This window comes from Syngnathus typhle, linkage group LG2, assembly GCF_033458585.1.
Source record: "Syngnathus typhle isolate RoL2023-S1 ecotype Sweden linkage group LG2, RoL_Styp_1.0, whole genome shotgun sequence".
NCBI lineage: Eukaryota > Metazoa > Chordata > Actinopteri > Syngnathiformes > Syngnathidae > Syngnathus > Syngnathus typhle.
Genome location: NC_083739.1, coordinates 23,250,327 through 23,262,363, shown reverse-complemented (window position 1 = coordinate 23,262,363; position 12,037 = coordinate 23,250,327). Strand labels below are relative to the sequence as shown.

Sequence of the window (12,037 nt, the reverse complement as noted above, 5' to 3'; positions counted from 1 at the left end):
ATCGTGTAAAGTGGGCGGATTAACTGGAACCAGGTCAGAGCAAAAAGCAGACCATCTCTAGTTTTTCTCCAATTTAGTTGCCTTTCTCAACATTTTTTTTAAAACTCCGACCTCCAGTAATCTGGTCCACTTTACAAAATATTAACAGAGCCGATTACCTATTAGGTGTTTGTTACTTGACATTGTTCATTTATCCAATTGGCTTAAAATAAATGAGAGAAAATAATAGCAGGTAGGCCACAAGGTACAAGATACATATTTTTTATTTTTGGAAAACGTGTTTTTTGTGGCGATAGTCAAGTCAACAAACACTGATGATCTATCCATCCATCCATTTTCTGAACCCCTTAGTCCCCACGGGGGTCGCAGGAGTGCTGGAGCCTATCCCAGCCGTCATCGGGCAGTAGGCGGGAGACACCCTGAACCGGTTGCCAGCCAATCGCAGAGCACACAGGGACAAACGACCATTTGCACTCGCACTCACACCTAGGGACAATTTGGAGTCTTCCATCGGCCAAACAAGCATGTTTTTGGGATGTGGGAGGAAACCGGAGTCCCCGGAGAAAACCCACGCGGGCCAGGGGAGAAAATGCAAACTCCACACAAGGAGGGCCGGAGGTGGAATTGAACCCGCACCCTCCTAACTGTGAGGCGGACGTGCTACCCAGTGCACCACCGAGCCGCCTGATGATCTATATATACTTTTATATTACATTTTTTTGGACCATTAGGCACCGTACTATTAGGCACGAGTCAATGAACGGGTCATTTTGAGCGCATCGGGGGCATTATCTTTGTGAAAATTATAGGTTAAATAGGTGATTGTAATTGTACCATACATTTAATTAATGGATTTAGCGCTTTTATGCTAAATTCAGACCAGACATGAACTTTCGCGCAGCGTGTTGGACAGTTCAATAGCTAGTTCAATAGCTGTATGCAAGTTCACACACTCACCATTATGCAACCCTTTTTGCTCGCTATCAGAAAATGCCTGTCGTTTACCTTGCTGTCCCACATTTTAGCATCTAAAACCCTCCGCCATCTAGCATTCGGTCTGACCGCAGAATTAGGCTAGCAGTGCTACATTTATGCTACATTGCTGATTCTTAGACACAGAAGCAAGAAGAAGTTCTAGTAGCGGTATGACAAAAACAATAGACGCCTGGTAGCGATTAAAGGTCCGCCACTACTTTGCTGCAACGAGTAGGATGGCTGCGTTCTTAATGCCAAAACACATAATTGACAATTAATTGTCTGCAAGCTATAATCATCGTTGTGTGTTGACTAGTCTGTTCGACCTCAATTCTCTGTGATTGCACATGCGATTATCTGGATTCAGTCAAATAGTGCTCTAAAGCGCATACATTCTTGTCAATACCTTTCCTTACGTTCTTGTTTCTTGTAGATGAGTCGATCCATTCACCCGTTAATGAGAAACTTCTCGGTGGCACAGCAAAGAGAGGGAGTTGAAAAGTAAGAATAAGCCAAAGGCCAAGTTGAGCAATTGGTTTAGAGGCGGACAAGGGCGCAAGAAGGCCTTGGTGTTATTTCTCGAGTTAGCCAGAGTGAAAAATGCACCATGGTGAGGAAAACTGTCTTTGTTGTGAAGCACTTTTGTATTAAAGTCATCCATCCTGAGAGTGAGAAAGGATGCGAAAGAGAACATCTGCAGAGCAGTCATCATTTACCTTTAGCATAGCATAGCTTGCTTTGCATAATGTGAGCACAGAAAGTCCTTACGACCAGCACAGCCAATAAATACAGACCAGCTCAGACCTATTGTTATTTTCTCCTCTCATCTAATCTTGAGATGATTTCAACGGACCCATTTTCAGCGTAGAATCTTAATGTTTCCGGTTTGCTCCTTGAAATAGAATAACTAAAGAGACTGTGACGCTGACCATTGACCATAAAGTGGAGGCGCTTGACACTTAGTATTACCTGATCAGACAAAAAAACCAAAACATTTACAGTTGGCCATATTTGTCAAAGTGAGGGGACAGACTTCTGAAGTTTTTTTTGGCATCCTTAATCATGATCGGATGGTGAGCCGCAATTGAGGGACTGATAAGCCAGTGCCACGTTGGAGCCATCATTACAACAGATTGTGGTGTTACGTAAGCGCTCATAGCTTGAGATGAGTTAATAATGATGATGAGCGGCTAAAGAAGAATTAAGGTACATTTTTATTTACCACAGCATTTTTTCTCCCATTTAGGTTATAATAAGTATACAGTAAACCTATACAGTAAAAGTTTGTTAAACTCCACTATTGACCGTTAGATGGCGATATTGAGTTTAAGATGGTGGATAATTGAGAGAAGAAGAATGAAACAGGAAGTGTTTCCGCTAATTTTCATTGAATATTATTGAATCTCTTTGGCAGCAATCATGTTTTTCAGGCATACAAAAAACGACAGCTGCAGTGTCGCTATATAATGTTGATTTTTGGGCTTCGTAAGTGTTGATGTATATTTTGTGATCATAAGTTTATGAGTTCAGAAAAAAGAAGGAGACGTGTTTACTGTAAATTCAGAAATGGATGGATAGACTGTTACATTGTTTGTACAATATATTGCTTATTTGTTTAAATGTGTTTTTATTATTTTCAAAGTATGTGTATAAAGCTTTAAAAAGGTAAAAAAAAATAATAATAAAAAAGTACCGCAAGAAAGACAAAAAAATAACTAAAAGTAGTCAGCAGAGAAATGATGGACTCCTCTCTTTGTTGCTCCTTTCTTTCTATCCAATCTATTTCTTCTACTGCACTTCTAATCGCTCCTCTTGCTCCTGTGGCACTACAGAGCAATAAAGGAATGGATAACTCATAACTAATTCATAGCTTCTCCCCATATATGTATTTACAAGGCCTTTTGAATTCCGGTTAATTCAGTATATTGCAAAGAAGTGTAGAACAGCACATCTTTTATGTGAATCATTTAGCTGCTTCCCACCCGCCACTTTGAATAAAGTTTTTTGTCAGTCTTTCTTTGTTTTTCTTAAAACAAACTGGCTTTTTAACTACAGCACTGCGGGAACATTTGAATTGAAGACAAGGATATGTTCAATGTGAATCAAATAATGTTTTAGTCTGTGTCTGAAAACAACAAATGAATAAATGCAGCCTTCCACGTGTAAATAAAATTAGATTTTGATTGTTTCATTGCTTGCCATATACTCTGAGAGAAAAAAAATGGTTTGCATAAAAACTGGATTGTTTGAAATGTGCAAGTACAGTACGAGCTTGAGTAAACTGTGGCTGCCTGGATGCAGCATGTATACAAATGTGCACCACAAAATTTCATGAAGAATTCATGAGTTTAACATCTTCTTTCCTATACTGTGGTGGTGTGTTTATGAGTGCCCGGTGGAAGGGTCGCATAGAGAGCTTTAAACACCAGCTTGCATTTTTCAGCTTTGACAAGCGTTTAGTTTTAGTTAATCCATCTATCCATCTTATATACTGCTTGTCCTCACTTGTGTATGAAGAAAAATGCATTCGTATTTGTGCTATTGTGTGAGAATGAATGACGCTAATGACATTGAACATTTTTGCCCACGCTTGTCTGTTTCAGCTGGTCATTGGTTCCTCCTGGTCTCATCAGTCTGCCAACTGGCTAGTTGTCAGCTCGCTCGTCTCAATGCTTTGTTTTTATTCTGAATTTAGGCCTGTCTGATCCTTGTTGTTCAAAATCTCCCTCTTCGACCTTGTTTACTTGAGTCGGCCAGCATCTTTAGTCCAGTGGAATGCATTTTCAGTCCCTTCATCAGTATTTGAGAGAGATCTCTCTCGGCAGTGTTCCATACCACTCACAGATAACAAATACCGATACCAAGTTACCACAGGTAAAATTTCCATTAAAGTTCCATTGGTTTAATGATTAAACCAATGAGGGATTATTTAATTATATATATTTATATAATATTATATAAATATTATATTATTTATGTATAATATAAATCAATAATATTTATGTATATGTGATATAAATACCGTATTTTGCGGACTAAAAGTTGCTCGGAGTAAAAGTCGCATCAGCCATAAAATGCACAATGAAGAGGAAAAAAACAAATATAAGTTGCACCGGAGTTTAAGTCGCATTTTGGGGGAAATTTATTTGACAAAATCCAACATCAAGAACAGACATGAACCAGCAACAACAGGCTAAATGATACGGTATGCTAACGTGACGTAAACACAAGCGAGGAGCTGAGAATGGGCCTGACGTAACATTAACAATTATCCAAATAACTACAGTGGAGCCTCGGTTTTCGACCACAATCCGTTCTAGAAGGCTGTTCGAGAAGTAAATCCTTCAAATCCCAAATCCTGTTTTCCCATTACAAATAATGGAAAAAAAAAAATCCGTTCCAAGCATTTTTGTTCGATCGCGCAACTGCAGCGCACCGGAAAATTCCCTCTGTTCCGAGCAAAAAAAACAACGCTTTTTTAAAGCATTTCTTTCATTATTTTACACCATAAACTGCATAAATAAGTGAGTAGGTAATGTATAAATAAATATTATAAATAATAAACTGAATTAATAGAGTAGGCTAGGCTGGGGAATGAATTGCCGTATCTGTAGCAACTCGCTTGTGTGTTTCATTCTAATAGTAAAAGATATCTTTTTAAATTGTGAGGTAAAAAAAAAGCACATCAAAACATTTTTTTTATTTTTACCAATGAAAGACAGCATTTCAAAGATCATGTGAAAGAAAACAGCAAAAACATTTCTTAATTTCAAAGTTTTTATATTTATCGAACCATCCTAGGGTCCTTTTTTCCAGGTCCTCAAAAAGATGTCTCGCTTTGGCACAAATAGTGCCCTCAGTAAGAGGATCCCCCACTAACTGTTGCTCATTAATGAAAATTAGCAAGTGCTTTTCAACTTCTTCCAGCACCTGTGGCCATTGTTTGGTAAGCACAGTTACCCCTCTCGCAACATCACTTCCTTGAAGGGCGTCTTTGTTTTTCAGGATCAAGCTTATTGTCGATTTTGCCATGCAAAACTCTCGCGCCAACTCCGACACATATTTTGCGATTAATTCTTTTTTCAATTCAACCGTTTTGCGCACTACTTTCCTCTTTTCGCCATGATCAGCTTTACTGCTCCCACTTGCTTCCTTTGGAGGCATGATTAGAGTTGATGCAATCCTCAGAGTAACGAGAATGTAATAACAAACGGAGTCAGTTGGCATGCGGGTCCTCTCGGCTCATCTCGCGAGGTTCGACAACCGAAATTTCGTCCGACATCCGAAGCAAAAGAAAATCTCGGATTTTTTGTTCGAATACGGATTTGTTTGAGGACTGGGACGTTCGAAAACCGAGGGTCCACTGTATAACATGAATAACACCTTTAGCAAACTATCTGTGTCACTCCAAATCATTAAATCCATCGATTGAATTCTTCGTCCTTTATGTAAACCAGTGCTTCTCAAATAGTGGGGCGCTTCCTGGGGGGGCGCGTGTGACCCTGGGGAACAGGCTTTTTTTTTGGCAGTACTAGAATAAAGTGTAATTGCGGGTTTACTACAGCAGGGGGCAGTGGCGCTCTCATTGTTACTTCTGTCACGTTTGCGACAGTGCAACATTTTACGACTTACAAGACAAGTTAGGATAGTCACGGTGGGGAGGGGGGGCGCGAATAGATTTCTTCTTGCTAGGGGGGGGCGTAACAGAAAATAATTGAGAAGCACTGATGTAAACAACGCCGCGTGTGCGCCGCGCCGCTAACGTTGGACTCATCGTCAGTTGCAGTTCAAATTATTCCACAGGTCCATATAACGATATATAAACTACCGTTTTTTTCCATGTATAATGCGCAAAATTTAACTAATTTATTGTCCTAAAATCTGGGGTGCGCATTATACATGGGTACAAAAAAAAAAAATTCTTTTTTTTTTTTTTTAAATCCGTATATCATACGGAGGCCGCCATTACAGATGCGCTTTCTTCTCTGCTGTTCACTTCAAACACGCTCCATACGAACACAATGCTCTCGCATGCGCAGTGATACTGACCGGCAGAATAACATCCGGTTGTTCCCAAAGATGATCTTTTTTCTGAAATAATTTTACGTTCACGGACTTAAGTAGGAGTCAAAATTTGGGTGCGTATTATACATGGGTACAGGCTTTTTTCCAGCATCGACATGCCATTTTTAGGGTGCGTATTATACATGGGGGCGCATTATACATGGAAAAAAACGGTATGTATCAAATAGCTATAATATAAACAACAATTTTATCAAACCATCTGTGTCACTCCAAATCATTAAATCCATCGATCGAATTCTTCGTCCTTTATGTAAACAACGCCGCGTGTTCCCCACGCCGCTGACGTCGTCAGTTGCAGTTCAAATTAGCGAGTAATCCCTCGCTACATCGTGGTTCGTTTATCGCGGTTTCACTACATTGCGGATTTTTTAACTTTGAAAATTTGTGAATAATTTCACATATAAGTCGTTCTTGAGTATAAATTGCCCCCCCACCCAAACTAAGAAAAAAAAGCGCGATTTATACTCCGAAAAATACGGTGTGTGTGTATATATGATATTGATATAAAGAAAGACGTATCATTTATTTCTCTCAAAAGGCAGAACAGTCACTGCCATACAAAATTTAGGTTAAAAAATCAAATCGATTCTGAATCCAACCAAAGCATCGCTCAGGCTTTGAATGGAAACAAACTGATGATTCAGAATCAGTTGGCCAGTGGGTGGATGTCATCTGCTAGCATTATAAACTGTGCCACAATCCACAACTCTTCCCAGGCATCTATAATAAAAACGTCCAGGTGGCATCATCGTGTGCCGGTTGTAACTGTTCATTTTGGTAAATGTTTAATCATGTTATTTTGCACAGCACAAAAAAAAAAAAAGATTGGGTAGTTTCAGAGAGAAAAAAAAAGACAAGCGGTGGGATTATGGATGAGGTACTCAGCTGGACGAGGATGTGCTGCAGATGAGAAGCAAGGAGGCATAAAACGAACATGGACAGAAGGAACCTCCGGCACCAAATGAAGTTTGGGGGAAACATATGCCGTGTTTCTATCATATCCTGAAGCTGACACTCATCTAACATGGATGTGTTTAAAAAAAAAAAAAAGTTGTTTGTTTACTGTTTGTTTATATTCGCTTGCCAGTATAAGCAGAAGATTCAACCAGGCCGAGATCTTCTCAATAGGAAAACACGAAGCATACGAAATCAGATGGCTTTTCTTCCTGCTTTTGTGCCGCAGTACAACATAATGAGATATTGATGTCTATGGAGCACCATGCACACATCTTGCTGTTAGATCTTCGATTGATGAAATCATAAATCTGTTCAAATGCTATTTATCTACTTGGACGCAACGACGTATGAGGCACTGTCCTGACCTAGCATTGAATAATTTAAGTGATAATAATGTTCATGTTTTCGACATGCTATTTTTAGGTTTAACATTTTTTGTAATACAGTATTGTTACTGGTTACACCATCTTTATGTTTCCCTGTTTGTCCTTTAACCAAGAAAAACAAATGGAATGAATAAAAACCTAAAAAAGCAGCAGCTCCTTTAATGGGCTCTTTAGCGACTTGCATGAAAAACTCGAGAAAGCTGTGAAAATATGTATCTGTGGGGAAATTGGAATGTGAATAGATGGCCATGAAATACTCGCTGAAGCTTTTTCTCATTCAGCAAGGCCACCGGTTCAAGACTGCGGAATAGGAAGCAAATAAAAAGCAAGCTTCACACCTGTTTGGCGATCTGCACCAAAATACAGACCTTGGACCTACGGCTTAAATTGCCTTAATTGAATTCTAATTGAAATGGATTTCTTTCACAGATTTGTAAAAAGTATGTGATTAAATCACAAAAGTATGTGTACAGTAATTGGACATTTTACTAGGTACACTTGGCCATTGTAATCCGATTATATTAACACATTTGACACAAGAAAATGAATTTTTTCATTTACCAATTTGTTTTCTGTTTATATCAACATACTTTGCATTGATTTGGAAAGTTTATGCTAATCATATATTTAAAGACCAAATACTCCCACATTTTTGAAAAACAATGCGTGGAACAACAGATGTTCCTCCGCCACTACTTTGACAACAAAGGACAACATAAACATACACTTGGCGCCCATTTCGTAAATAAACTCCGCATAACTCCAATCCCGTCTGCGAGCAGGTTGCACATCCTTTTTATTTTCTTTCAACCATTAAAAAGTGAACACACATACAAGAAAAGCCAGAACACTGCTTTGAAAGCCTTTCCCCCTTTGGGCTAAAACCTTTCTACCAACTCTAAATGAGATCTCTGGAGATAATTTCAAAGGTATAGTACTGCCCCTGCAAAACGGGGAATGGGGGGGGGGGGGGTGCAACAACTTGATAGATGAGATTAATAGGTGAACATCCGCACTCACTCCCCCCCCCTCGCCAATCCTTTTTGTCATCCTTTTACTTTCCTAGCTGTTGGCTCTGTCGCTCACACGCAATTGGGTTCATTTTGGACGACAAAATTATCATCAACAAATCAAGATGATTTGAATTGTTGAATTAGAAATATTGCCGATGGCAGCTAACGCACATATTGTACTTTAGCGGATGCAGATTAACTGCCCCCTCCCTCTCTTTCTCTCTCGCTTAGCTATCCAAGCTGGCTGCTTGCAGTTCTTCCCAATGTGCACTTAAAATCCCCGAGCATCTGCCTTGCTTCAACATAAGCCTTCAGTCAACATAATTCCAGGATGGAGCAAGTAAAGCGCTTGAAAGTGAACGCAATAATAAATGGGACTGTTTTTGTGTCCATCCGCCACAGAATAGAAAAGGTGTATTATAGTCAGTACAAGGTTAAAAAAAACTACAGTTACAGTTTTCCACGATATAAATGACATGCAAATCAACAAGTTTGTTTAAAACTGAGCACACTTTGATTTTGCCATGCGCATCTCATCATCATCACATGACAAAACCTTTTTTATCTCTCCTCTCACTTGGCGTGTCAGGCATGCGTACATCATGCACCAGTGAGTTCTCACCTTGACTTGTGGTGGCTCTGGAGAAGTGTGGGTGCAGCCAAACTATCCAAAATGAGACCCCGAGGATCTGTCTGGACTTGAGCAGGCAACAGAAGATGAGCGGAAAATGCCAGCGGTCTCAAGTGCAAAAAGAGAGAAGAGAGGATGTAACCGCTGCTCCTGCTCCAGCTCCAGCTTCGCCGTCTGCGCTTTGCTGGGAAGAATTACTTTGCTCCTTTCTGACTGCCAGCCCTCCCTGCTCCACTCACCAACTCACTCACTCACTTGAACAGAAATGGTCTATCATGAGATCTGGTTGAAGCGCAACACGCCCAAATGTGTACTATCTCCCTGTCTAAAACTTACACAGCCAAACAAATAGTCTCTCTGTGTAGGCACATCAGAGGAGTTAGGATTAAACTGTGGGATTATGCCTGAAAGGTTCATCATTTCATCTCATGCGCTGTTGGACAATGACATCAGCGTTTGGCAGATGAGCACCGCTATTGTGTGGCCAAAGATGGAGAGGGGGGAGGCAATGAATGACCTTCCATCATTGATCCTTGTGAATGTAAACCATCATGCGGGAACCCTGGTGACCTGCCGTTTGTTAGGTGGGGTCACGGGGGTTATGGGTGAGCTATTTGGCACGTGATGTGTGATGCGTGTGGGGGCATAAACAGAGCCAAGGCGCTGTGCCTGCTGACAGATGGCTACCGTAATGATACAGGAACTAACGCCTGGGTTCAAGCAAATGTATTCTTGGATTATGCAGAAAGTGGAGAGGCACTACTTGATTTTATTTATATTTGATAATGCTGTATCGCTCAATAATATTTTGGAAATGTTATGTTTATGATGGGATGTAAAGACGTTTGCTTGTCGAAATTGCTGGCAACAAAGGTGAGTAGACCCCAGAGTGAAAATGTTAAAACTTGACTTGTTTGTCTGCTGGTGTCATGTGACTAGTCAGTATGTGTTACAAGGTCGCAGGTGTGAGTGGGCTGCAGGTTTGAAAAGTTGGTGTGTCGCTCTTACGGCCTCTCAATATTAGGGCTTGATTGATTAATCAGCCAGCTTGATTAAATCGGTTGATTATTGCCTTTGAAACATCGGCCAAAATAATCAATTATATAACAAAACATAAATTGAATCTAAATGTGATAAATATTACACGTATTCAACTGCGTTTTTTTAAGCAAAATATTTACAGTTAACGCTTGCTACAGACCAGGCCGGCTCGCCAATTGCAAAAATTAGTGTATAATTGACACCCATTGAACTCCATTGGTGGGAAATTATTAACAAAATAACACATGCACAGTACAATTTTTTTTCTGCCAAAATTGGCATCAACCTAAAAAAAAAAATCCATATTATTTCATTCAATATGGCACATCATCAAATAGAAAAAAAAATAAAAATAAATTGTTGCTCAACATAAAGGTGGCCTCGCCTGTAATTGTTTTTTCCAAACACTCAATTTAAAACACAACGCGTTCTCCATCTAAAATTCAACATTTGATCTCACCAGGGACACAAATACCTCCAATTATATACACTGACCTCTTGATATAAGAAGTAATAAGTCGCACACACAAACGGTTTTCATTCCCACCGACGTTCACCTTGAGCTTGCAACGTTGCAACACCTTGCAGGCAACGTTCATTTCCTGAAATAAAACTTGTCTGTAAATGTGAGAGAACGATAGAGCGAAAAAACGGGTCGACTGAGAGAGAGCGAAGGGGTCACAACACGACAAATTGAAGGTTCCTAGTGGTGATGCACCGATAGCGACCATGTGAGAATCATCAAGTCAGTGAATTTGAAATCACCGTCCTAACGAGGAACACTGTCGGGACTTGCTTTATCCTTAATACATGCAAAACAACTAACATTACATGTCCCAGGTGGCATCTGCAAATGTTCTGCTCGGCTTTGACGTTTTTGAAACATGTTTCAGAGCGCTTGTCATCATTAAGGGATGCTGGTGAGTGGGAGGCGGAGCCTAGCTGAGTTGGCATCAGGAAAGAGCCATCATGAACCTAACGTGCAGACTCAACACAGGAGGACCAGACGTAAGGTTAAAAAAAAAAAAAAAAAACGGGACCCCTCGACTGTGTCTCAAACCAGACAACCACTACTTCACTATGTTGCCGACAGAAATGTACAAATCCATCCATCCATCCATCCATCCATCCATCCATCCATCCATCCATCCATCCATCCATCCATCCATCCATCCATCCATCCATCCATCCATCCATCCATCCATCCATCCATCCATCCATCCATCCATCCATCCATCCATCCATCCATCCATCCATCCATCCATTTTCTATATTGCATGTCCCCACGGGGGTCGCGGGCGTGCTGGGGCCTATCCCAGCAGTCATCGGGCAATACCCTGAACCGGTTGCCAGCCGATTGCAGGGCACACAGAGACGAACAACCATTTGCACTCGCACTCACACCGAGGGGCAATTTGGAGTGCTCAATTGGCCTACCAAGCATGTTTTTGGGATGTGGGAGGAAACCGGAGAGCCCAAAGAAAACTCAGGCGGGTACGGGGAGAACATGCAAACTCCACACAGGGAGGGTTGGAGGTGGAATCAAACCGACACCCTCCTAACTGTGAGGCAGACGTGCTAACCAGTGTGCCACAAGCCGCCCCAGAATCGTCCAAATAATATTTAAAAATACTGCAAGCATTTTGAGTTACGGAAGTTTATTGGTATTTTTCAATGTAGTAGATAAGAGTAATAAAAAATTAGACAAACTTTACTCTTAAAGATTATATTTAGAAATTATTGTGAGCCACTATAACGTGCACAACATTTTAAGAAATTTAAAGAAAAATTGTACCTGAATAGTTGTTTAAAAACAAATTTATTTATGGTTAAATGTTGTTATATATATATATAAAGATTAAATACGACCAAACCTCGCACTTAGGCATGATTCTTTTGGAAACCCACTCAGACAGTTTTACAAAATATAAATTAGTAGCTATCATAAT

At 40.2% G+C, this 12,037-nt stretch overlaps 1 protein-coding gene across 1 annotated transcript in view; it reads right to left on the bottom strand.

The window, feature by feature from the left end:
* The window catches only part of camkvl (CaM kinase-like vesicle-associated, like), a 32,477-nt gene extending 23,292 nt beyond the window's left edge, over positions 1 to 9,185 (bottom strand). Inside the window, exon 1 of the mRNA XM_061272710.1 lies at positions 9,039 to 9,185. The gene's annotated coding sequence lies outside the window, so the exon portion shown is untranslated. The remainder of the gene's footprint in view (positions 1 to 9,038) is intronic.
* Between the last annotated feature and the right edge of the window lie 2,852 nt (positions 9,186 to 12,037).